A 26,458-nucleotide genomic window follows, 5' to 3' on the forward strand; every position below is an offset into this window, starting at 1 on the left:
TTTAGCTGAAGAAATAGACCCCGAGACTTATTCTTTATACGCCTAGTACTTACGGGGACATAAACACACCAGCACATATTTTCAAGTGATGGTAGGCTACAAACACATACACACACATACATGTATATACGACGAGCTTCTTTCAGTTTCCGTCTACCAAATCCCCTCACAAGGTTTTAGTCGGTCCGAGGTTATAAAAGAAGGCACTTTCCCAAGGTATCACGCAGTGGGACTGAACCCGGAATCATGTGGTTGGGAAGCAAGGTCTATGAATTCATCAAATTACTTGCTGATGTATACTGATATCGGTCAACGATTAGAATCAGCTTACTACGTACACGGCTAGAAGTCAACAATCTTTATACGTTCTTTAGGCATTATTTAGACGATCGAAAACATAATATACAAGTATAAAATCGCAAGTAATAATGGAGCGAAGCATCAATTACTGATCCATATATATACGTACTCTATACTAATTGAGCATTCCTGTGTTTATGTGTGAAATTTGAGGTCATCGCAGTCAGATGACTAAAACATTTATCAACTATGCAGTATTTTTGCAGCATACTGAAATGAGCTGCAATTGTCAAGTGCTGGTGTTATTGCTATTATTTAGAACTACGTCACTTATAATTGAACAGACTGTTGATATAACGTGTTCAGATCGAGGCCATCACATCAAATTTTTTCAAGTAGAATGTATTTAGAACTACGCTGTATACTTTACGGTATTTAGAATACAGGGAGCGATGTCAATAAGTTTTGATTGTTATTTCTAACAACATGATTCGTCAGCTACAGGCTCTTAATTATTTCGTAGTTTTAATTGATGTGCGAAAGTTAAATATCTGAGACGTGAAATGAAAGAGTCAGGTTAATGAATATCATTGATAATATTATTATTCAATAGAGAAGGCAGCGAGCTGGCAGTATAATTAGCACGTCGGGTAAAATAATTAGCGGCACTGCATCGTCTTCATGTTTTAGTTCAACATCCGCTGAGATTGACTTTGCCTTTCATCCTTCCGATGTCGGTAAAATAAGTACGAGTTGAGTACTGGGGTCATTGTAAACGACTTAACCCCTTCCTCAAAGTTGCTGGCCTTGTGCCAAAATTTGAAATCAATATTATAATTCAGCATGCCAGTATCCTAAATTTTAACTTCTTCCGTTGTTTGTTTCTTGCATATATTTTTTGTATACTCATATCCTCATGATTTAAACGATATGGCACATTTTTAGTAAACTAACTCATCATCTAGATGCCACCCGCTCATCTAAACTTATGGATAAGTCAAAACACTGGCGGGTAGTGGTTACCGTTTTGTCAACAAAGAAAAGCTAGTCCTTCTGGCTCTTTTGTTTTCATGACTTCCAAACTTGGTTGATAGGATGAAGGAATTTATCCCCAAACCGAGACGTGGTTTGAATTCTTGCAACAGAGTAACATCTGATAAAGACACTCAAGGATCATGTAGGTGTGTTAAAATGAGCAATGAATTAAGTATATCACTAAGGATTTAACGATTTTATCAATCCATTGCCTGGAGTGGTACTTTATCGATTACAAATGAATGAAGGATAAAGTTAATCTCGGAGGGATTTGAAATCAGAACACAGGGAGCCAAAACAAATACTACAGATTTTAGCTGAAGACCATATCGAACATGCTGACTTGGAATATTTGCTTGTGTGTGGTGCACTGGAATATTCTTCGTATATCGTACGCGCCTTAGTTTCTACTCTGCTTTTGTGCGTTTGCAGATTAAGGTGGTAATCACAACGGGAGTGGCAAGATGAGTTACGTCTGAATATAACTACTACGTCTCTGTACTTATTGATTCTGTGCAGTGTTTGAGGCCAATAATGTTATTGATGCAGCTTCTATTTTTGTGTGCATGTATTTTTAATATATGTTCGGGCTGAGTGGGTGAAATAATGTTCTTAGAATATCGTTGCAGCAGCAGAATTGCGAAATCAATTTCATAAAACGTAGCACAAAATATTTTTTTAAAAGTAATGAAATATGTTAGAAAGTAGCATAAAATAAAATTGGTGGTTGTAAATTAAAAATGCTTACACAAATAAATTTGCTGCAGGTCAGTTTTAATATATTTAGTTCAAAATTTAATATGATATTCAATATGATTTTCTACTTTTAAAACTTAAAATTTCAAAGTAGCAAGGATCCTAATTTAGTAAAAAAGTAGCGTACACTATCGAGAAGTAGCGTAGCGTTATCCATTACTTGTAATACAATTTGGTAAATCTGTGTAGTATAGCTGTGTTGCAGATGTGTCTATCTATCTTACTTGGAAGCAATTTTCTTTCTTTTTTTTTCTTTTTTTTCTTTTGGTTTGGAGTGAGGGAAAGAACTGTGCTAATGTCCTTCGAATGCCTTTCAGAAATACATTATTCAATATGTCCTTCATTTGCAAGACGGCAGGATGTAGTTTGCTGGAGATTGTAAAGCTGTTTCATGTCGAGAAATAATCTCTATCGTTGGCTCGTCGAAGTCAAAGTTGAGGTGAAAGGTTCATATTTTGCTCTGTGAATTCTTGTTTTCTTTGAGTTTATTTATTTATCATTTATTTGTTTATTTATTTATTGGTGGCTGATTTTAGTAAAATGTTTCACAAGCACATTTGCTTGCTATTGAGTGTAAGTTTGTTATCTGATGTTGCTACTGGAGCGTGTGATGTCGTGTAGCCTTTGTTATAATTGCCGAGGCTGCCAAATATTTTGTATAATGTTTTACTGCTTGTTTACTAGCTAATACTGGACACAAGTGCCTGCCAGTTTTCTGTTGTATTTTTTGTCTCGAGTTTATCAAGTTGAATATTTCAGTACTGAGTGAGTGTGTGAGTGGACACACACAAACACACACACACACACGTACACACACACACACACACACACACACACACACACACACACACACACACACACACACACACACACACACACACACACACACACACACACACACATATATCTGTATATACTTCTAGAAGTGTGGGCGTATATATATATATATATATATCTATGTATATATATATATATATATATATATATATATACATATATTACTTATTCTAATCATTAGACTACGGTCGGACTGGGGCACCGCTTGAAAAATCTTATTGGAACGAATCGACTCCAGTATTTAAACTGTCGTGTCACTTTTGTCGAACCGCTAATGTACGGAGACGTAAACGCACTGACACCGGTTGACAAGCGGTCGTGTATTACAGGCGTAGGAGTGGCAGTGTGGTAAGTAGCTTGCTTACCAACCACATGGTCCCGGGTTCAGTCCCACTGCGTGGCATCTTGGGCAAGTGTCTTCTACTATAGCCTCGGGCCGACCAAAGCCTTGTGAGTGGATTTGGTAGACGGAAACTGAAAGAAGCCTGTCGTATATATGTATATATATATGTTTGTGTGTATGTGTTTGTATGTCTGTGTTTGTCCCCCCAACATCGCTTGACAACCGATGCTAGTGTGTTTATGTCCCCGTAACTTAGCGGTTCGGCAAAAGAGACCGATAGAATAAGTACTGGGCTTCCAAAGAATAAGTCCTGGGGTCGATTTGCTCGACTAAAGGCGGTGCTCCAGCATGGCCACAGTCAAAAGACTGAAACAAGTAAAAGAGTAAAAGAGTAACCCTGTCAATATATTTACACACACACACACACACACACACACACACACACACAACCCCCCCCCCCCACATATATATATAAGAGTCCACTGTGTATATACGGTAGTCGTCATTCGGTTTTCGTCTACCATATCCACTCACAAGACTTTAGCCAGCACGAGATTATAGTGGAAAACACTTGTCCAAGATGCAGTAAGAGTGATCCCGGAACTATGTGGTTGGGAAGGAAACTTCTTACCACACATCCACGCAGGATATTCAGTGCCAATATGAGTTGCAGTCTCATGATGTGGAAGCGTCATGTTCTCAAGTACCAGCAAAAGATCCCCAAAATATTCAATGCCGTCGCTTGCATATCTAATTGAATATATCAGAGTGACTTTCTCCTAGAGACTTGCCTTAACAAAAGCTAAAGGATGTCTCATTACCTGTGGTCGTCCAGCATGCCGGACAACATCTCGGAATTTCTGAAGGCCGTGATATTGCTAGACACTGGTTGAACCCAGATTATGTTCATCCGTCCTTTTAAATGCCTTGTTTTTAGTTCTACTGGGTTTCTAGGAGCCCTCCTCACAGGCAAGCCAAGTGGGCTTGCCGGTTTAGGCACTGACGAATCGACCATGCAACAGGTTGTACTGGGCTCCATATTACCAGTGGCACTCATGAGCGATCTCACAAGTGACCTGACATATACATACATACATGCACACACACATACATACATACATACATACGTGCATACATGCATACACACACGCACACACACACACATACACATATACACACACACAAATATATATATACTGAATGCTGTAGTATCCTGTATCACTATTGCCTTTTGTGAACCTTGAATCTGAGTTTAAAGTTTGTAACAATCTTATATTTTCTCGGTGTTATGTGCTTCATAATAATACGTAGGCAATTGGAAGGAACTGTTGGGATAGTTTATGTGGTTGTAGTCGCTAGATATGTAGAGGAAAAGATCATCTCTGGATTTTTTGTAGTTAGCTTGCAAAGGGATGTCAGTATACTAGTGTGGCATATTTAGAATAGAAGTGGAGTTGATTTAACTTTTTAGCCCCATATCAACCTTAATCAAGCAACTCTATGACCAAAGGTATTTCCTCTTTGACAATCACGTAGTTTTATGTATTATAGTATAATATTTTCTAATGTGCTTTTCCTGTATCCAATCGATAGAATGTAACTTTAGGCAATTGAGCTACTATTTCCAGATGACCGAGTGACTATGCAGAGGTTACATTGCTGATTCATGTAAATGGAGATTAGTTGTGATGGTATTGTGTCAGCCTTTGTATTATTTCTATTGTTTTGTACCATAATGTGTTACCTGCGATGACTTCTTTCCCTGTATGGTCTTTTCGGATGTTTTAAACTGTGGTAGTTAAGATGCACAGCCGAGTATAGATGTATAGACTGTTAATGAGGCTAGAATTCCTAAGTGTATGCTTAAGTTGTTCGATTTGATTGCTCTGTTTCTCGTGCGTCATTTTGTGCTATCCTTCGTATTTTTTTATGGATTATTATGTCTCTTCCTTGGATTAGTTTGTTCTAATTGATCAGCATATAAATTGGGATTTGATGGCCGCTGTGGTGCGCTTGTAATTTCGTTCATTGTAAAAGCAGTCACATGAATGTCATGCGTGATAAAATGTTTTAATTCCAATGAAGTGATTTTACCAGATCGCTAGTGTGGTTTCAATGAGCTGTTTTGTTCTTGTGGATAAGTTTTGTATAGTATGTTTATATGCATTGTTGAATTGTAAGTATTTTGTTATTTTACTCATACAGACTCATCACTAGTATGGTATCCTCTGAAGAAACTTTTTTCATTTGTTCAGCGCCCAATATAGTAAAGCAGGAAAATATAGTTAAGGCAGGAGAATGAAGTTTGATTGAGAGTTAGATACTATTTGTAGGTGGATAAGTGACTGTACGAAAGTTTCCTCGTTGGACTATTCAATGTATAGCTTCTAAGACATGCAATTAGCAATCGAAGATAATTATTGAATTTAACTCAGCGAGATCTTAACTCCACGTAAGGACAACATTCTTCTAATAAATATAAAACATAAGAATCTGATTTACAAAATCAGTTCGAAGAATCCCTTATCTTGAATATTTTAGTCGATAACCTTTGCATCGTATCTTCATCATATGAAATGTTTGGCAAACATTTTTGATTTCCTATGAGTTCTTAAACGTCAAATACAAGGTTTATAGTGACGTAACGAAAATCATGAGTAGATAACTAATTTAAACTGAATTTAGTAAGCGAGGCGGAGGACGAGAAATCAAATTTCCAAAACAGAGTATCAGCTGTTAAAAAAATTATAGGTTAACTTTGTTGGAATCGGGTTATAAAGATATTGTATCAGATATTTATTAATTTATTAATGCTTCAACCAGCCAACATACCACTGCACATACGCACACGTACACACACATATATATATGTATATACATACATAGTGTGTTTCTATAAACTGCGTATGTGTAAACAGGATCGCAAGTGTGGGTACGGAAGTTACTATATGTGGGTACTCGAATGATTGATGCAAGATGGGTCAAAACGATTGTTTTGAGCAATAAAGGTTCTCGTATACGCCATTTTCTCTATCTATCATTTGTTATCTCTCTCTCTCTCTCTCTCTCTCTCTCTCTCTCTCTCTCTGTATATATATATATATATATATATATATATATATATATATATATATATATATATATATATATATATTTAATTATATGTATTTCTTCTATCTTAATGAATAAAAATTCTTCGGATAGAATAAATGGGTTAATAGAAACCAATGTAGCAAAGAACACAAAATAACTGTGGTGTAGTTCCTGTTTTTAAGGCAGGAACTCCTTGAAATTTTTGGTATTTGAGTATATTTAAAAATTTAAGGAATGGAGAAAACGCATGTTATAATTGCATACTTTATTCCTACATATGTTTCAAAGGATTACAACCTATGTGATCCATAGGGATCTGTGGTGTTAAAATTGTAACCTTCTCATCAGGGAATGTACACAACATATAGTTATGAGCTACTAATTGTTTCATGCTAATAGCTTCATCCAGGCTGGCTTTAAAACACGCCAAGTGATTCTAAGTAATCTTCGGGTTCTGGGCACATGGCCTATACAAGTTACAAATCAGGACGATTGAAGAAGAGAAATCACTGATCTAACTTGTATACACAATGTGGTAAAAGCCTGACATTACTTGGAGATACTAGATACTATTGTTAATGTAACAAAATATTAGTAGATCATATCTATATACTGTGTACATTAACAATATTTATCTCCCACCAGATCGAGCACATTTTTCTTGATTTTACCTTAACGGGAAAGTGACCAATGTATATATATATATATATATATATATATATATATATATATATATGCCATGAATAAATATGTTAGTATACGTAAGGCCACCGGCTCTGAAAATGTTCTTTCCATGACACTCAAGCATTGCATCCCTGAACTGAAACTGTTCTTATACATAGCCAACTCTTTAATCCTTCACTCTCTTCACAGACCGTTTCTGTAGAGATGAGTATGGTGTTAGCAAAAAAGTTCATGTTGTTCCTGAAGAGGCTGTATAAAGAAACCGGTTACAAGTAGAACAAAGTCTAGCACATCCTCCTTACCTGAATCTCTCCTTGTAACCATTCAAATAGAAGGGTGCATAATCTACCACATGTCACACACAAAGGGACAAAACCTAGGAAAATAGGGACACAAAACTCATGCAAACTGATTCAGATCTCAAAGTCGCGACGTACATATGTGAGCTTTCCTTTGCTGATTCTTGATTAATAATTCAAAACACGCTCAAGCATATATTTGTGTAGACACAAGCCGGGAAACCCAAAATAACATAAGTAACGGCTATATGACGCAGTAAATCAACGGCTAAAAAGAGAGAGAGGAAGCGCAAATATCTCTTAAGTTAATTAGATGACAAGCTTTGAAACAGAATAGTCATATTCCCATCTATTTCCATAGATTCATAATTAATACACGCACGCACACACACACACACACACACACACACACACACACACACACACACACACACACACACACACACACACACAAACACACACACACACACAATATATATACTGGCAGGCAGATTTACGATATCAAATGGCAAGGTTAGTAAGAAAGTAAGAAATCAGAATCTTTAATAGCAAACCTTCATTTTTTTCTACATGAAAAAATCTTATAATTAACAATTTACCACACACCCATGACTGGTAGATATACACAACTTTGCACATACATACATACATACATGCATACATACATAAATACATACACATATTTAAATGTATTTTATGAAGTTAGCCATGACAGAATCCTAATTCTTCGAATAAAACATAACTGTCGGACTGCTATATGAATTCTGAAGGCTGCCATTTAAGTACAGCAACAGTGAAATTTTGATGGTAACCTGATGGTAAGCTATAACCTTGCATATGTGATCTATTCATCACCGAAACACATATAAGAATGTAATGAATAAGCATATAAACATACCGCAGATGTTGTTTTCTTTTCTATACATAATCTGTATATTTGGAGTTTCTCCGTGCAAATTCACTTTTCGAGCCCGAGGGAAACATCTGAACCACACATACACACACATGCGCGCGCGCGCGTTTGTGGTGTGTGTGTGTACCTTTCTGTGTGTGTTTCTGTGAGTGTTTGTGTGTGTGTATATATGTATATATATATATATATATATATATATATATATATATATATATATATATATATATATATATATATATATATATATATATATATATATACTTTATTTTAAAGCAGCAGAAATATAACAAAAGACTGTTACTCAGAGTTTCACGTTCCCGTTCATCGGACAGTTTTGTTAGAAAATTTTCTAACACAACTCTCCGATGAACGGGAACGTGAAACAACGAGTAACAGTCTTTTGTTATATTTCTGCTGCTTTTAAATGAAGCACATTACTCTACCTCTGGTATTTGAGTACTCTTTTTTCCACCTTGTTGTACATTTATGTGATTACTCCGGTATATATATATATATATATATATATATATATATATATATATATATATGTATGTATATATGTTTGCATAAATTTATACATACACATATATACACATGTGTGTGTGTGCGCGTGTTTGTACATGTATTTATTTACGTATGTACGTATGAATGTATATATCATACACTTGTTATTAATTCGAAATTATGACAGAATGCAGTTCCTACTTCGTATATGTATATATGTATATATATTGATAGAAAAGACAACAAAAGAAAGAAAGAGACCTCGATATTATGTAAATAGAGGAATTTATCTGTAAAAAAAAAAGTGACACTTATTCGGTAGCCATGATAAAACTCCGAGTTTCGGATGCCGGGGCGGAAAAACACGCCGCTATCTCTTCAGTTATCTGGACATTCAAAATTGTCACACACACACACACACACACACACACACACACACACACACACACACACACACACACACACACACACACACACACACACACACACACATATATATATATATATATATTCATATATACATATATATATATATATATATATATATATATATATATATATATATATATATATATATATATATATATATGTATGTATGTATGTATGTATGTATGTATGAATGCATGTATGCATGTATGCATGCATGTATTATATGTGTGTATGTGTGTGTGTGTGTATGTACATACTTACACATAAATATATATAAATCTTTAGATACATACGCATATGTGGTTCTATATGCAAATGAATATATGTAATATTAATTGATATGCCTGCAGAAACGCAGACCTTGTTATATTATAGAAATAGGTCACTGTCAAAACTGCAATCACTGAAGATATGAAATAATTATGAAGCGATGGCTGTAGGCGGAAATACCATGACGATAGCGTTTCAAAGATTGTTTTCTAATTACCTTAAGAGTGATTTGCGTTTGCTGTCAATTCTGTTAGCAACTAATAATGTTAATAAACAATCACATTAGCTGCTAATGCTTTTAAGAAACCAATCACATTTGCAAGTGCAGTGGATGAATCATAAAAATTACAATTTCAATCTCATATACTGATCTTTCGAATTATAATATGAGAAATTACGTTTTAATGTCTACATGTAGCCATAGAAATTATAACTATGCTTCTGTTATATAGAAATATGTAAGAATTCTTCACATATGCATGCAAAAATACACACGTATGTAAGTTATGTTTTCTGAATTATATATGAATTAAGAGAGAATGTCTGTTTGTAGGTGAGCAGTATAAACATACGATAAATATTTCAAACACATGCACATTCTCATACGTACATAAATGTCCACTATCTCTCTCACCCACATATACACACATTGAAGGCTTTAACCATATTAGAAAATACAAATCTTACATTCACTTTCCTTTATTCCTAACTACTACTACTACTGCTACTACTACTGCTACTACTACTACTACTACTGCTGCTGCTGCTGTTGCTGCTTCTACTGCTGCTGCTGTTACTGCTGCTGCTGCTACTACTACTACTACTACTACTACAATTACACACAAACACAATACAATTACACACACATACACATTCACACACACAGACACGCTCACTCACACACATAGACAAACACAGACACACAAATACACGCACAAAGACGCACACAGACGCACGCACAGACAGACACACACACACACACACACACACACGACGAGTTTCTTCCAGTTTCTGTTCACCAAATAAATACTCTCACAAGTTTTTAGTCGGCTTACGGCTATACTAGAAGACTACTGCCGAAGATGCCGCTCAGTGGGACCGAACCTAGAACCATTTGATTGAGAAGCAATCTTCTCAGCACACAGCCACGTCTGTGTCTATATGCAGTTATTAGTATTTTCTCAAGAAGAGATGTAGAGCCGCCAGATACACTTTTCTCTATGTATTTATAAATTGTAGTATCTGTCTATAGTGGAGGCGCAATGGCCCAGTGGTTAGGGCAGCAGACTCGCGGTTATAGGATCGCGGTTTCGATTCCCAGACCGGGCGTTGTGAGTGTTTATTGAGCAAAAACACCTAAAGCTCCACGAGGCTCCGGCAGGGGATGGTGGCGAACCCTGCTGTACTCTTCCACCACAACTTACTCTTACTTCCTGTTTCTGCTGTGCCTGTAATACAAAGGGTCAGCCTTGTCACACTTTGTGTAACGCTGAATATCCCTGAGAACTACGTTAAGGATACACGTGTCTGTGGAGTGCTCAGTCACTTGCACGTTAATTTCACGAGCAGGCTGTTCCGTTGATCGGATCAACTGGAACCCTCGACGTCGTAAGCGACGGAGTGCCAACAACAACATCTGCCCATAATAGAAACGTCTTATGATATATATAGATATTAAACTCCATTGATGAAGCTAATCGTTTCTGTTTTAAAAACAAAACCTATATATATATGCATAAATAAATATATGCAAATCATCTAAGGCAGAGGATGTTTGCGTATCTAAGTTAAGATGTATTAGTGTAAACTTATTTAAACTTATTTTTATTACCGTATGCAATTACTCTTATGCAATTACCTATCTTAGCAGTGTATCATATGAATGCGAAACTAAGATAACCACACCAAGTCTATTGAATAAACCGTAGTGTTTATCTAGTGTTCGTAAAGTATATATGTGAATTTGTCTTCGCTATATATGCTCCAATACACACTGAACGTTTTATGTATAATTCGAGCTGGTACTTCTAAGGAGATTTGAGTACGACTTAACCAGGCATCCTTTACAGCCTACTACATTTTTCAATATACCACCCAGAAATGTTGATTTCTGACATACATCTTGCATACACACACACACACACACACACACACACACACACACACACACACACACACACACACACACACACACACATACACACACACACACACACACACACACACACACACACGCACACACACATAAGTGTATATATATGTACATATATACATATGTAAATATATGCATGTATATATATATATATATGTGTGTGTATATATATTTGTATATATATATGTGTATATATGCTTGTATTTGAGTACCCGATGAGTATGTTTCTTGCGTTGTGAATGCTTCCTTTCTCTTTCTCTCTCTCCTCCCCCTCTCTCTCTTTATCTGTGTTATTAGTTTTGTGAGTGTGTAAGTGCATTCTGTACAACTTGTAGATTACAAGTTCTAATTTATACAAATCTCCTGTGTCTCTTTTTCACTCTTCTCAATTCCCCGCTTGCTGCATTCCTTACGTGAAATCTATGCACATACAGACAGGCACACGCACACACACACTTATACACAGACATAGGACGATTCACAAAACGAAAAAGGTAGATGGTTTTCTGTTCGACAGCTTTAAGTGTAGTAACCTCAGTGCTGACGTATTTGACCTCATGAGACTAGGCACATACTGTTTAGTGATATACAATAAGAACAGTCACTAAATAAATGAATTTTGATAAGACGTGAAATCTACTTCATCATCACCACTGGCACCAACCTAAAATTAGCTCATTTCTAAGATATTAAACTACTATTACCTAGAGACAATACTATTCCCCGACCTGAAAAATAAAAAAGACAAAAGAAAAAGAAACAAACGAGGAAACGCTATTCATACACAAAGATTCCAACCACCCTAGAACTGTTACTGAGAATTGTGCAGAAGACTTAAGTAGGAGAGTTGTAGTTCTATACTCAGGCATATACATATTCATCAGATGTCTTAGCAAGAAGTGGATTTAGCAGGTAAGTAGTACGCAGAAAAAAATGCAGGCAAAGTAGTAGATCAAAGACTTTCTTTCTAGAAAGCCAGTATCTTCCACTCATACACAAATGTAAAAACGTTTCAATACTGATAAGTTTATGATCTTTTTTCTACAAAACTGCTTCTCATATCTCACGTCACAACCTAAAACATACATACAGACCGCCCGGCCATTGACAGCAAGCTGTTCATGGAATAAGGCATCAATCTACTTCATTAATCTATCTATCTATCTATCTATCTATCTATCTATCTATCTATCTATCTATCTATCTACCTGTCTGTCTGTCTGTCTGTCTGTGTCTGTCTGTCTGTATATATGTATGTGTGTGTGTGTGTGTGTATGTTTATATAAATACATACATACATATACATATACGTATATATATATAGGTGTGTGTACATAAATACATACATATTCATTTATATGCATCTATACTTATACTATGTGTCTTTATATTTATCAAATCATGTAATTATCTATGTAGATATTGAATTATTGATCAGGTAGTCTCTTTCATTATAGGTCTTTCTTGACACCAATAACTATTTTCTATTAAATATTGGGAAAGACGACTGGTTTTTTGCCCTTCTTTTCTATGCTGATTCATAACTTGCAGTTAGTCAATATATTCTCTGTGATGCCTCGTCTAATTATCAGTAAAATATGTCATTTCCCAAGTGGCAATATCTCTAATCCATACACATATCTGTGCATCTAACAACGCTTTTTGTGACCTATGTGCGTAACATAGCTGTATCTAAAAGTCAGATATAAATAAAATCGAATGTTTGGAGGAGCTGTGGTCAAACATATATAGCGCATTGGCAATTTTGCTGATATGATTTCATTTCATGTGGGCAGCTCTGTATGTAATTACTAATTTACAAAAGGGAAGGCATTTTAATTGTTCGAGCAAATAGGTAACTGCCAGATATTATAGATACAAAACTATACGCATGAAAATGCATATATGCAGTCATAGAGAACCACACACACAGGTGCGCGCGCACATGCACATGCACATGCACACACGCACACACACACGCCGAGACACACTCATACACACTCAGACACGCCGACACACACATATACGATCTCATACACATGTACATACATAGATATAAATAAATAAATATATATATATATATATATATATATATATATATATATATATATATATATATATATATATAATTTTATTAAATTATTGATAAATTACATAGGAACATGAGTTACGTAATCATTTAAATTAGGAGCAGGCATTACGTAATCGTTTTAATTAGTTTACCGAAGCTTAATGCAATAAAGAAATGTGAGCCCAGAGTTGAGTGAGAGCGACATTTTATAACCTCCTGCCTGTCAGATCTTAGTAATACTGTGAATTATAAGTATATTGCTTTCAAATTTTGACTCAAGGCCAGCAATTTCAGGAGTGGGAGTAAATCGAATATATAGCGCTCAACAGGTTCTTCTTTTATCGATCCTGAAATTGAACTCGGACTTGCCTGCTCGCCACCTTATTGTGAATTATAATTATATTGAGGTGTAACAAGTGATTATTGCTGTTGTTATGGCTAAGCAGAATAATCCTTTCTATTATAGCTACAAGGCCTGAAATTTGGCGAGAAGACACTAGTTGATTACATCAACCCCAGGGTTACACCGGTATTTAATTTATCGACCCCGAATAGATGAAAGACAAAGTTGACGTCGGCGGAATTTGAACTCACTACGTGAATACGGACACAATGTCGCTAAGCATTTTGCCGGCGTACTGAAAATTCTGTAAACTCGCCATCTAACTGTGAATTATAAGTATATTGAGTTCTAACAATTGGTTATTGGCGCTGCTATGGCTAAGCAGAATAATAACTCTCTTCACAGCCACATATAATTGTATTCACCCACTTACATGCAAAACACACTCACCACACATGCAAGAAAGCTTTCAAAGGAATAACATTTGTCGTTTCATTGCCACTTAGTGAGAAAACTAAGTTTAATGAGCGTGACTATGTTTTCAGCGCCTCTGATACGAGTGGGAAGAAGGGGGAAGTTATTTTCTAACCGGAACCTGAGCTGAATGCTTTTAACAGCTACGTATGCAACGAGGAGATGATGGAGCCTAAAGCGAGTGACAGGTGAAATCTACTAGATTGAGAACAAATACTATCTCCTCTGACACTCCAACAATGTTCTCAATCTATCCATAGATATAGGGTACTTTAATCTATCAACTATAAATCGATGGAACGTTAATCTTGGTGGTATTTGAACTCAAATGTTTAACGTTAGGTCATTTCGTCACGTTTGAATGAAACTAATTAGGCAATGGGCTGAATGTGTCGAATAGAAGTAAGGCAAAATCTAGCAACTAATACTTTGGAATCTTTCCTTGAATCATTGCAAATGACCACAGAAGATGATATTTGAATTAATCTATAAAATGAGAATCAAATTATGCAAAGAGATTGTTGAAGTCAAAAGTAAACAAAAGTTGACCCTGCCTACACCATGGCTGTTTGTTATATATGGTCGTTATGAAATGTGCCATATAATTTTAATATTGAAACAAATGCCGGCTTGTATAATACTTTCTATCTCTCGAGTTTAAACAAGATTCATTTTAAGTGTTGCGGCAGTTACCTTCCTTCTTGGTAGGTATATAATCCTGGTAGGAATTAAAGCAATGGACGTACGTGTCTGCTTTAAAATTGAATTAGAAATCTCAGCTGACCACCCTTCGGATCACTAAAATTTGAATGAACACATTTCCAATAACCATTCATCCCAATTCTTACCTAGTTGTACCTTATTTTCACGACAGTTATATCTGTTCTTAGTTTCATTAACTCTGTAATGCGTTGGACTTCGTCCAAAGCATCAATCTGTGCTTGAGACTTCGCTAGTAAGTGAAACGCTATGTTTCCCTGCTGCTTGTACTAGACAATCTTTGTTTTGGGAAGTTGAGAATTTCACGGAATGGTGCATGTGTGTCATGGTTTTCAAATTTGGGTGTTTAATAGGATCAAAGAAGCCATCTAACTTCATTAGTCTGTTTTCTATGAAATCTTCCTTTGCTAGCCAGCCAACAACCTCAGCAGTAAGGACATCCTTCGCAACTTCTTCTGAAGCCGAAGCGCCGGGTCATAGATTGTACAACTTTCCATCAATTTGAGATGTTGAAAGGGTTGTTGAAGCACTTGATATCTGCAATAGTCCTTGAGACAAGTTTCTCGCTGGTAGTAATTTCACATCCCAATGCTGCAGTCCTTTGTCTTCTTCATCAGACATTCCCGCTAGAAAAAATGTAGCCTGAAGGAATTTGGCTCGTTCTTTACCTGACTTTGTCCATCTTTGATGTCATAACGACCATGTACAACAAACTGCTATGGTGTAGGTAGGGTCAACTTTTGTTTACTTTTGACTTCAACAACCTCTTTGAAGAAAATATTTGCATAATTTGATGTTTCATTTTATAGATCAACTCAAATACCATCTTTTGTTGTCATTTGCACTGATTCAAGGAAAGATTCGAAAGTATCACTTGCTAGATTTTTCCTTACTTCTATTCGACACATTCACCAATACGTACAAAACAGTATGTAAAGGTGCAGAAATATCTCACATTCCACGGGGTAAACATTACGTTCTTTCAATTTTCTTTTACTTCTGGTAGTAAAAAGCACATGTAAACATTCGATTTGAATAATTTTCAATAAAGAAAAACGTTATATGGTCTTGTGATAAATAAAACCTGTGAATGCGAGATATTATGGGTAAAGGTCAAAGTTCGTGACCTTTTGATCTCTGCTGATCTTTTTACAGAATAAATATCCTTATCGTTTGCATGAATTTGTAGATCTTAATCAGGCAATCATTTTAAGTGGTCATTTGAAATATTTCGGCGAAGAGTTGCAAAATTACAACTGTTTGAATTTTACATACCACTAATTTTCTTCCTCCAGTTCTGAAAATGGGCTTGGTCAAAACATCCATTGATGGGTATCTTCTATCCCAGTTTTTGTTTGCTGGCAACATCAATTTTCTGACTTGTTTAACCAAGGGCTACATGAAAATACCCATTAAAGTAAACCACAAGGAAGCTGGACCATGACCCCCACTAGCCCATAGCCTAAATTCATTTTTAGAACATATTAAACGTCGATTAACATAGCTATAGCATGTATAACTGTTTCTAACTAAGGCACAAGGACAGTAATTTTGTGGGGCAGTGTGTAGACGTTACCAGCAACCCAGTACTTGAGCAATACTATTTTCTATCGATTCAAGAAGAATGAGAGGCAGAAGTATGATCCTGGCGGGATTTGTACTCAGAACGTATAAAGCCAGAAGAAATACTGCCAATTTAAAGATTCTGATAATAGCCTCAAATTTTGTCACACGGCCAGGCATTTTAGGTAGAGTGGGTAAGTCAATTACATCGATTCCAATGCTGGTTCTTATTTTATCAACCCTGAAGGAATAAAAGGCAAAGTCGACCTCAGTCAGAGCTTAATGTGTGGGCGGAAACACTGCTTGGCATTTAGTCCGACGCTTTAACGATTCTACCAGCTCGTCGCCTTAAACATTTCTGTTAACTTAATGTAAAATATATAACATAAACTATATGACATACAGCATAAAATATATAACGCGAGAGTAATTTTCTGAATCGATGTTTAAATGTTGAGTCATACATTAACATAAAAACCATTATAATCGGTCGAATGTAATTACATTTATTTATTTTAAATTAGACTGAAATGATTTTCTTTATTGACGACAGTAATAGCTTTCTGATATGAAATTCAGCGGCGTTATAGTTTCACACAGAAAAATGATAATGTTTATGTGTATTTTTGTTTAAAAAAGTGTAATCAAAATAACTACAGAAACAATAATGAACGAAATCACGCTATTGCAAGATATTAATTATTCTATTTAAATATTCTGATATTCTAATGATAAAAATTCGGGAAAAATGAATATCGATCAGAAATAGTAAATACTGTCATAATATAAAGGATTGAAACAGTAATGGATAAACGCATATGGTAAACGTTCATTGCTTGTTCTTCATAAGGTTTATAGTATTAGGTATTGAGCTTCGTTCAGTCATTATTTCTGAGTTAGTAGAATTTATATTTGCTCCATCAAATAGCTATTGCTCCTAGATGTGTATAACTCATGCTGAATTAGAAATAAGAAAAAAGAGAAATCGTTAAGTTACCCTGACATAAGGTTTCAACTATTGTTTATAATAGCAAGGGAGATTCTATATGACTATTAGACATTGGAAAATTGCCTTCGAATCACACAGTATATTTTATCAGGGAAAGAACACATTGGATACTATGCTTTAGATATACTACACTCTATGAGAAAAGCTGAGGTGATTGTGACTTTGGCCTTAATGTATTTAGTTAAACTAAAGACGACCTCAAATTAAACAACAACAACAACGACGATGACAATAACAACAACATGATCAACAACAACAACAACAGCAACAACAGCAGGAAAAGCAGCAACAGCAAGAGAGCCTGTACGTGGTCGCTCGGTCCGCTAGATTTCTCAACCAAATCTTCCTTAAATCGCATCATATCGTCTAATATAAGGAGGAAGCACATTAGGTACTGTAATCTTCTATGCAACGAAAATACTGGACGGTCATGACAAGAAAGTCTAGTCTGTCTGATCAGGGTTGAACTGGGATCTAAACAGTAACAACAACAAAGCCTTCCGTAGTCACCTCTCTCTAAAATCTCTAAGCATATAACCAGCAGACAATAATATGAATCAAACTCTCAAAAAAACTTTTGTGTATTTAAATGAATTGCATCAAAAATTTGTGGCTAATAGTGTACAGTGAATCAATACTAAAAATAAAGAAACGCAAGTAGAAAAAAAATATATCTAATGGATAAGATATTTGTAAATATAAACTTAATCTAATCGTCATCATCATCACAATAGCGAATAAAATTTTATCCTTTCCTCTTGCACACGCATTTATAAGGTTTGAATTACACATAGAAAATGAGGTTGCTTTGATGAAAAAGCATTGACCGTAATTATAGAGAATTCTATATACTATCTGAAGGAATATCTTCATGGGAAAATATATGTAGTTTTTATTAATGATTTCTCGTTATCAATAATTTGTCCTTTTTTGTTCATCTCAATCCAAAATATATTTTAGAGTAAGATGTCAATATATTAATAGAGAGGGATTTACTAATTCATATGCTGTATGATGTAATCTATAATTATCTCCTTACGTAAGTAATAAATTATTCATTCATGATCATAGCAATTTGCATGAAATTGGTAAAAATAATCATGAGACTGGAAACACGCCAATGCTGCCAATTTTAAACGTCACTGATCATAATAATGTTATAGTCATTCTCTCTGAGAATTAGTATTATAAGAATTGAGAAGCAGGGAAAAATGATAACGACATTCTGAAGATATAGATAGAGGTTTAATTCTTTGTAAATAGTTTCAATATAATAGAAATGCAGTTCTTATCTCATAGCAGTGTTATACGTTTTGATTAAATCATGCAATAAATATTCAGTAAAAGTTTATTACGGCTTAATGTAGGTTGTTTGAGTCGGCATAGCTTTACATCATTTAAAATGGTCATAATTAAGAATGCCGAAATTCAGTGGGTTCTTCTTAAGAAATTGACGATTTGTGTATAAATACTTTATAGTATTCTCAGTGACTGTTGCACACTAAACACGTCTTAGTCATCCTCGTTGTTGTCTTAAGAGAAGAACCAATATAGTAGTGATTTATTGCGGTGAAATAGAATCCAACCCACGCATTTCAAGTTATTACATTAACATAATGACTAATGCCTTAGTGAAGATTCTAATTTCTCGACTAGTGATGCTAGGTGTAAGTTTAAATTTTAGTGCGTCCCCCTCATAGCTCTCTCTGTCTCTCTCTTTTCTCTCTCTCTCTCTCTCTCTCTCTCTCTCTCTCTCTATATATATATATATATATATATATATATGTATATGTGTATGAATATATTATTTATATATAAATATAAATATATGCATACATACACATAACATATGTGTGTACACATTCGATTCAGTTTTATGTATGTGAATGACTTCTATATACAACACCACATCTCCACCCCTTGTTCAGGGATCTTACTGTATGTATCTAGACAGTACTTTCGATGAGGAGGTTTAATAAAACTGAAATGAAGCACTACAGTCGTCACAATACAAGACAAATACCAGACCTTCATTCCTAACATATATCCATACAGTTTTTTGTGATTGAAATTTCCAAAATTCCATCAACATTTACTTTCAAAATTAGTATTTTCTTGATATGCAAAATCGGTAAAGTATCAAACTAAATGCCTGGCAGTGTTCAGCAACAGATTTTCACGTTCGGAGTTTGGGTCCTGCACGATCAGCTTGGCCTTTCATTCCTCCGAGGTCAGTGAAATAAAATACCGACGAGGCGCCTGGCTTAGTGGTTACAGTGTTGGACTCATGATCGTAAGAATTTGGTTTCGATTTCTGGACCGAGAGACGCGTTGTGTTCTTTGAGCAAAGCACTTCATTTCACGTTGCTCCAGTCCTCTCAGCTGGCAAAAATGAGTAATTCTGCGGCGGACCGGCGTCCCGTCCAGGTGGAGAATATATACACCTCGAAAACCGGGAAACTGGCCATTAAGAGTTGATTGATATGACTCAAGAAGGTAACTCTACCTTAGAAGGTAAAATAAAGTAAAGGTCAGATACCATGATCAACTTACTCGAATAACCTTCTTAGCAATTCAGGCCATTTACCTATATTAGAAATTATGATTTTCATAATTTCCTGCAAAACTAGCAGTCCACGCTGGGATACAGACGTCAGAGACTAGGAAAAGATGCCCTTGTAGGGCACTGCCCATGAACTTATAACAGACAAACTGTAGACAGGAACTTCACTGAGAACTAGCTACTGAACTGGTCAGCAGTGAAGGGGACTTCTGGTTTAGCAGGACTTCCTCGAAGCACGATTCGGCCAATCGCTCTCGCCCTCACGGTGTATAACCTAATGTAACAAAATAAATTTTACATCAGCACACACGTGTTCTCCGTTGATATTTTTTGTATAACTTAACTAAATCTATACTCTGAGGTATTTTATTTCACTTCTTATTCTGCCAATTACTCCTCTCTTTCACACTCTCACTCTGTATGTTTCTTACACTCAGACACACATACACAGGCACATAAGTTTGGAAGATACTTTCATGCAGTACACTTATCCAAATATTTCCCATTCTATTGCAGATAAACATTCCATTATTATATCGTATGATGCCTCACTGGCATTCCTTCCTGTTCACTGCAATCTGAGTTCAAATTCCCTCTTTTCTCCTTCATCTTTCATCCTTTTAGAGTCGATAAATAAAGTACCGGTCGGAGGTTGGGAATTGATGAAATATTAAAACATCGAATGATAGGCCTTGCGTTAGCTGTTTCAGTTCTGTGAGTCCTGAGTTAAAATCCAATTTTCCATCACTGACAGAAAGACTTGAGCAATTCTTGAGCAAGTACCCAAGTACTTCTGTTGACTCTTCTGAATAATCCTTTCTACTAAGGGCACAAGACCTGAAATTTTGAGAGAGCGGACTAGTGGATTACATCGACCCCAGTGTTTCACTGGTACTTAATTTATCGACCCTGAAAGGATGGAAAGCAAAATCGACCTTGGCAGAATTTGAACGCAAACGTAGCGTCAGGCGAAATACCGCTAAGCATTTCTTCATGTTAACGATTCTGCTAGCTGACCGCCTTTAAATGGAGTTCAAGTCCTGTTCATTCAATGAACAACAACAAAAATAACACATACACGCATTCATACATGCGTGCACACATTCACAAACACATTCTTCTGAAATTAAAGTAAAATAACAAGAACCTCACTTGATCTCAATATTTGCACCTCAGAAAAGGCGGCGGTCTGGCAGAAAGGTTAGCACGCCGTGCGAAATGCTTAGCGGTATTTCGTATGTCTTTATGTTCTGAGTTCAAATTCCGCCGAGGTCGACTTTGCCTTTCATCCTTTCGGGGTCGATAAATTAAGTACCAGTTGCGTACTGGGGTCGATCTCATCGACTTAATCCCCTCCCAACAATTTCGAGCCTTGTGCCTAGAGTAGAAAAGAATATTTGCATCTCAAAGCAATTTGGTTGATGACGCGCATTGGGCCGTTTCATTTTCCGACGAATAGAGAACCGGATCTTATTCGCTTTGCATACACTGTAGCTATTAAATAGCATAATTAATAGTTTCAAGTTTTGGCACAAGGCCAGAAATTTCGGGTGAGAGGTAAGTCGATTACTGGAGTCGAATTCATTGACTTCAGTCGATTACATTAAGTCCAGTACTTATTTTGTCGATCCCGAAACAGTGAAAGACGATGTAGACTTCAGCGGCATTTGAACTTAGGACATAAAAACGGACGAAATGCAGCTAAGCATTTTGCCCGACGTGCTAAATGAGATAAATGATAAGACTAAGACTTGTCACTGCTATTGTGATGAACATCAAGTCATATCGGATGTTATATTTTAGCAACCTCCGTACCATAATAGAATACGAAGATCATTCTACTATCTTAACGTTATTGCCAAAGATATACAATTGGAAATTGTGGACTTACCTGAAGGGAAGATGAGAGACAAAGATTCTTGGTACGTCGTTATGAAATGCATCGAAATTTCGAACGCTTGGAAGAGAATGATAATGAGATCTTCAAGAGTATATGGAGGGTAGCTACTTTTGAAAATCTTGCAGGGATGAAGGACAAATAAACTCCAGAAACATTTGAAATTAAGACATACGCTCGAAATACTTCAATATATTTCGTTGTTATAACATTTCTGAAAATTTATCATCTTACATCGATAAAGAAAAAATAAAAATAAACAACAGAGCAAAATAAACCGTAAAACATCATTGATATCGATACAAAAGGGAAGCTGGAAAGAAAATCAACAACAAAAAAATAAAACGATGAATATAATTGAATTTGTGGATAAAAGAAGAGCAGCAACCACAGCGGCAGCAGCAGCAGTAGCAGCACTGCTCTCCGTACCAACAACACGACCACCACCACCATCACCACCAACATCAACGACAACGACGATGATATCAACGGAATAAGGAGATACAATATGCTGGAGATGCTGCTGGTGTGTAATAATATAATGGGATAGATATGCTTGTTGCTTCTGACAGCTGGAAAAGATGATAGTGTTAGGAAGATTTCCAGCAGTGTCCATATGTGCACCAAGCACCTGTTTATGCGAAAGCAGTTATGAGTTTACGTACGTATGCCTGTGTGCCTAAGGAGAAATTATTTTTCAGTTACGTATGTAAGTGTCTATGCATATGTATACACACATAATCACACACACACATACATTTATGCATATTTATATCTATTTACACATATGTATCGTATACGTATGTGTATGCGTGTATATATATATATATATATATATATATATATATATAAATATATATTCATGTGTATATATGGTTGATGTATATGCTTGTATGAATGCTGTTACTAATATGCGCGTGAAGTCTAAGCTGATGCTTAACCTTTGATCGAATTCAATTTGCATAAACCATTAAACTTAATTTGAAGAGGATCTAAGAAAAGAAGGAAATATAGTTGAAAACTTAGTGAAGAGGAAGTAGTGTGAAGGTTGTGAGATAAAAATGGAGGGAATATGAGTAGTAGGTGGAGGACAGGGATGTGAAGAGCGGATTATGGTAGAGTAGTTTCGCTAGGGAGTAAAGAGAAAAGAGAGAGGAAAAAAGGAAGAGAGAGAGAGAGGAGGAAGAGAGAGAGAGGAGGAAAGGCAAGATGTGGAGAGGAGGAGACGATAAACAACGAGGAACGGTATTTGAAGGAATGCATATTTAGATGTGCCAAAGGAACCAACGAGGATGCGAAAAGAAGAAGGAAGTTGAGAAATAAGAAGGAAGAAGAGATGGAAGGAGAACAAAACGAAGAAGATTGCAGAGCAAGGAAGAATGAAAAGCTTTGCGAGTGGTGGTTGGTTATAAACGTAGGGGCGTGAAAGAGAGAAAAAAAAAATGAAAAAAAAAATGATGACGAGATCGTTCATGTAGAAGAGAGTGGAGAAAACGACTTAAACGAATTCAGTTCGAAGGAGAGTGATATAAAGAGAGAAAAGAGAGGATTGGTGTTGAAAGTACGAATTAGGATGCATGTGGAAGGCATAGAGAGAAAAGGAGAGCGGGAGATTGTGAGAGAGATGTATAGATAGATATTACAGGTTAAGAGAGAAAGGATACAAAAGGACATGGAGGAAAACAAGGGCAAAGATAAAGAATCAATAACAGATTGTATAAAAATCGTCTGCTCCATTAGTGGTATGAATTCATAATCACTGCCTACTCCGGCTCTGAATTATCCATTTAGCTGATTGTTTTCAGATACCACTTGCACTTCGATTTACGTTTTATTTTTTTCTCTCTTTCAACACCTATCAATCTTTTCTTGCTGTTGAAAGCTCATATGATTTACTGCTCTATCTATTTATGTGTCTTTCTGTCTGGATGTCAGTCAGTCTGACAGTCTCCTACACGATTTATGAGTGTGTGTGTGTAATAACTGACTGTCTATCAGCATATCTCTTTCTCTCACTCTCACTTTCACTCTTTCTCTTTCTCCCTCTGATGCGCGTGCTTATGCACACGAAACACTACATGCGTGCGTGTATATGTAGGTGGCAGGTTATAAATACGTGTGACATCCCTCATGCAATTTTGATATTTCTAAGATAATTTCTTTTAAGTGCGCACAAGAGTACATGCAAAAACAGGTGTACTTATATGCACATACACACACACACACACACACACACACACACACACACATACAATCGCGCACTCAGAAATGAATACACACACACACACGTGCGCACACACACACATATATACACGCACAAGCATAATCACACGTGCGCGTGCATTCACACATATATTTTGTTTATGTATTTTACACTAATTTATTCAAATTAGTGTTCTCAACTTGATTTTTAGTCACATTTCGGACGTTGTACACCAAAGACATCTTGAGGTACATGTCATGTTTGCAAATTTATTCAGAATTTCAAAATAAACTCGTAATCATATACACAGAAGCATTCTGTTTTCATTCCCTCGTCTATAATTGATACATTTTCTTAGTTATTCTCCAGCTAATAAAATCTCTTTCCTCGTTTCATTTGAAACGCAGAGTATATACAGATTAACTATTCCAGAGAGTAACTCCCCCACCCAAGGTAAACTACTAAAATTAACTGTACATTTGACAAGGTTAAATTCACTATTCAATTATGCTATAGAACAAGGATATAATGGAAATTAGGAACTTCAGATACAACCTTTTAATTGTCGTGTTCCAAGTTTCGGTTCTATAGAATAAGAATCGTATATACATATACCTTGAAGAAGGAAAGCGACACTGACATTGACAATTACGTTGGCAGATGTTACGAGGTTTGTTGGAGGTACTCTAAGTATCTCCTTAGACATAAGGAACGGATTTGATATAGTTAGCTAAACTGAAAATGCCGAAAATGAAAATGCCGAAGACAAAATAAACTAGTAAAAATAACAAGATAATTCCAGATCCTGGATCTCTGGCTTTGCATAAATAATGCTTTGCCTTCATCGGTGGAATATACTCAAGTACATGAATACAAATACATGTATATAAACAGTATACTTACATATACGGACGTATACACACATATATATGCACATATGTACACGACTAGCTTAAATAGCCCGCCTAAAAACTCCCTGTGCGATACGGACAGAATATCAGCGCAGGAAATACACTGACATAACTAATTAATATAAATAAGGATAATATCGATATTTAAAATATTGAACTTATCAAGTGGCCAGCATGGGAATAAAAACCATCAAAGGTAATAATTATTTAAAATTATAATACAGGGTATCTAAGAGATACCGCCACGCTGAAAAAATAGCAGTCAAATTCTGACTCTAAAAACCACAATAAATGTCCACATAGTACAAGGAGCGAAGACGAAGACAAAATAAACTAGTAAAAATAACAAGATAATTCCAGATCCTGGATTTCTGGCTTTGCATAAATAATGCTTTGCCTTCATCGGTGGAATATACTCAAGTACATGAATACAAATACATGTATATAAACAATATACTTACATATACGGACGTATACACACATATATATGCACGTATGTACACGACTAGCTTAAATAGCCCGCCTAAAAACTCCCTGTGCGATACTAGTTTATTTTGTCTTCGTCTTCGCTCCTTGTACTATGTGGACATTTATTGTGGTTTTTAGAGTCAGAATTTGACTGCTATTTTTTCAGCGTCGCGGTATCTCTTAGATACCCTGTATTACAATTTTAAATAATTTATATATATATACGACAGGCTTTTTTCAGTTTCCGTCTAACAAATCCACTTACAAGGCGTTGGGCAACCCGAGGCTATACTAGAAGACACTTGCCCAAAGTGCCACGCAGTGCGACTGAACCTGGAACCATGTGGTTGGTAAGCAAGCTACTCACCACATAGCCACTCCTGCGTCTATATGTATATATATATATATATATATATATATATATATATTTATACACACACACATCTTTATACACAGAAACACATATCTATCTATCTATCTATCTATCTATCTATCTATCTATCTATCTCTTCTCACGGACGTGCTGTCACATCGGCTGCGAAGGTAAACGTTTATTTGACCTTTTACTGTCCACATTTTGTTGGAATTTTAAAATAATTTTGTTGCGAAGCACCTAGGCTT

At 35.8% G+C, this 26,458-nt stretch overlaps 1 protein-coding gene across 8 annotated transcripts in view; it reads left to right on the top strand.

Annotated features, from left to right (window-relative positions):
* The window catches only part of LOC106879613 (piggyBac transposable element-derived protein 3), a 359,535-nt gene that overhangs the window by 63,884 nt on the left and 269,193 nt on the right, over nt 1-26,458 (top strand). The window lies entirely within an intron of this gene.

This window comes from Octopus bimaculoides, chromosome 1 (assembly GCF_046866305.1).
Source record: "Octopus bimaculoides isolate indiv1 chromosome 1, ASM4686630v1, whole genome shotgun sequence".
NCBI classification, from domain to species: domain Eukaryota; kingdom Metazoa; phylum Mollusca; class Cephalopoda; order Octopoda; family Octopodidae; genus Octopus; species Octopus bimaculoides.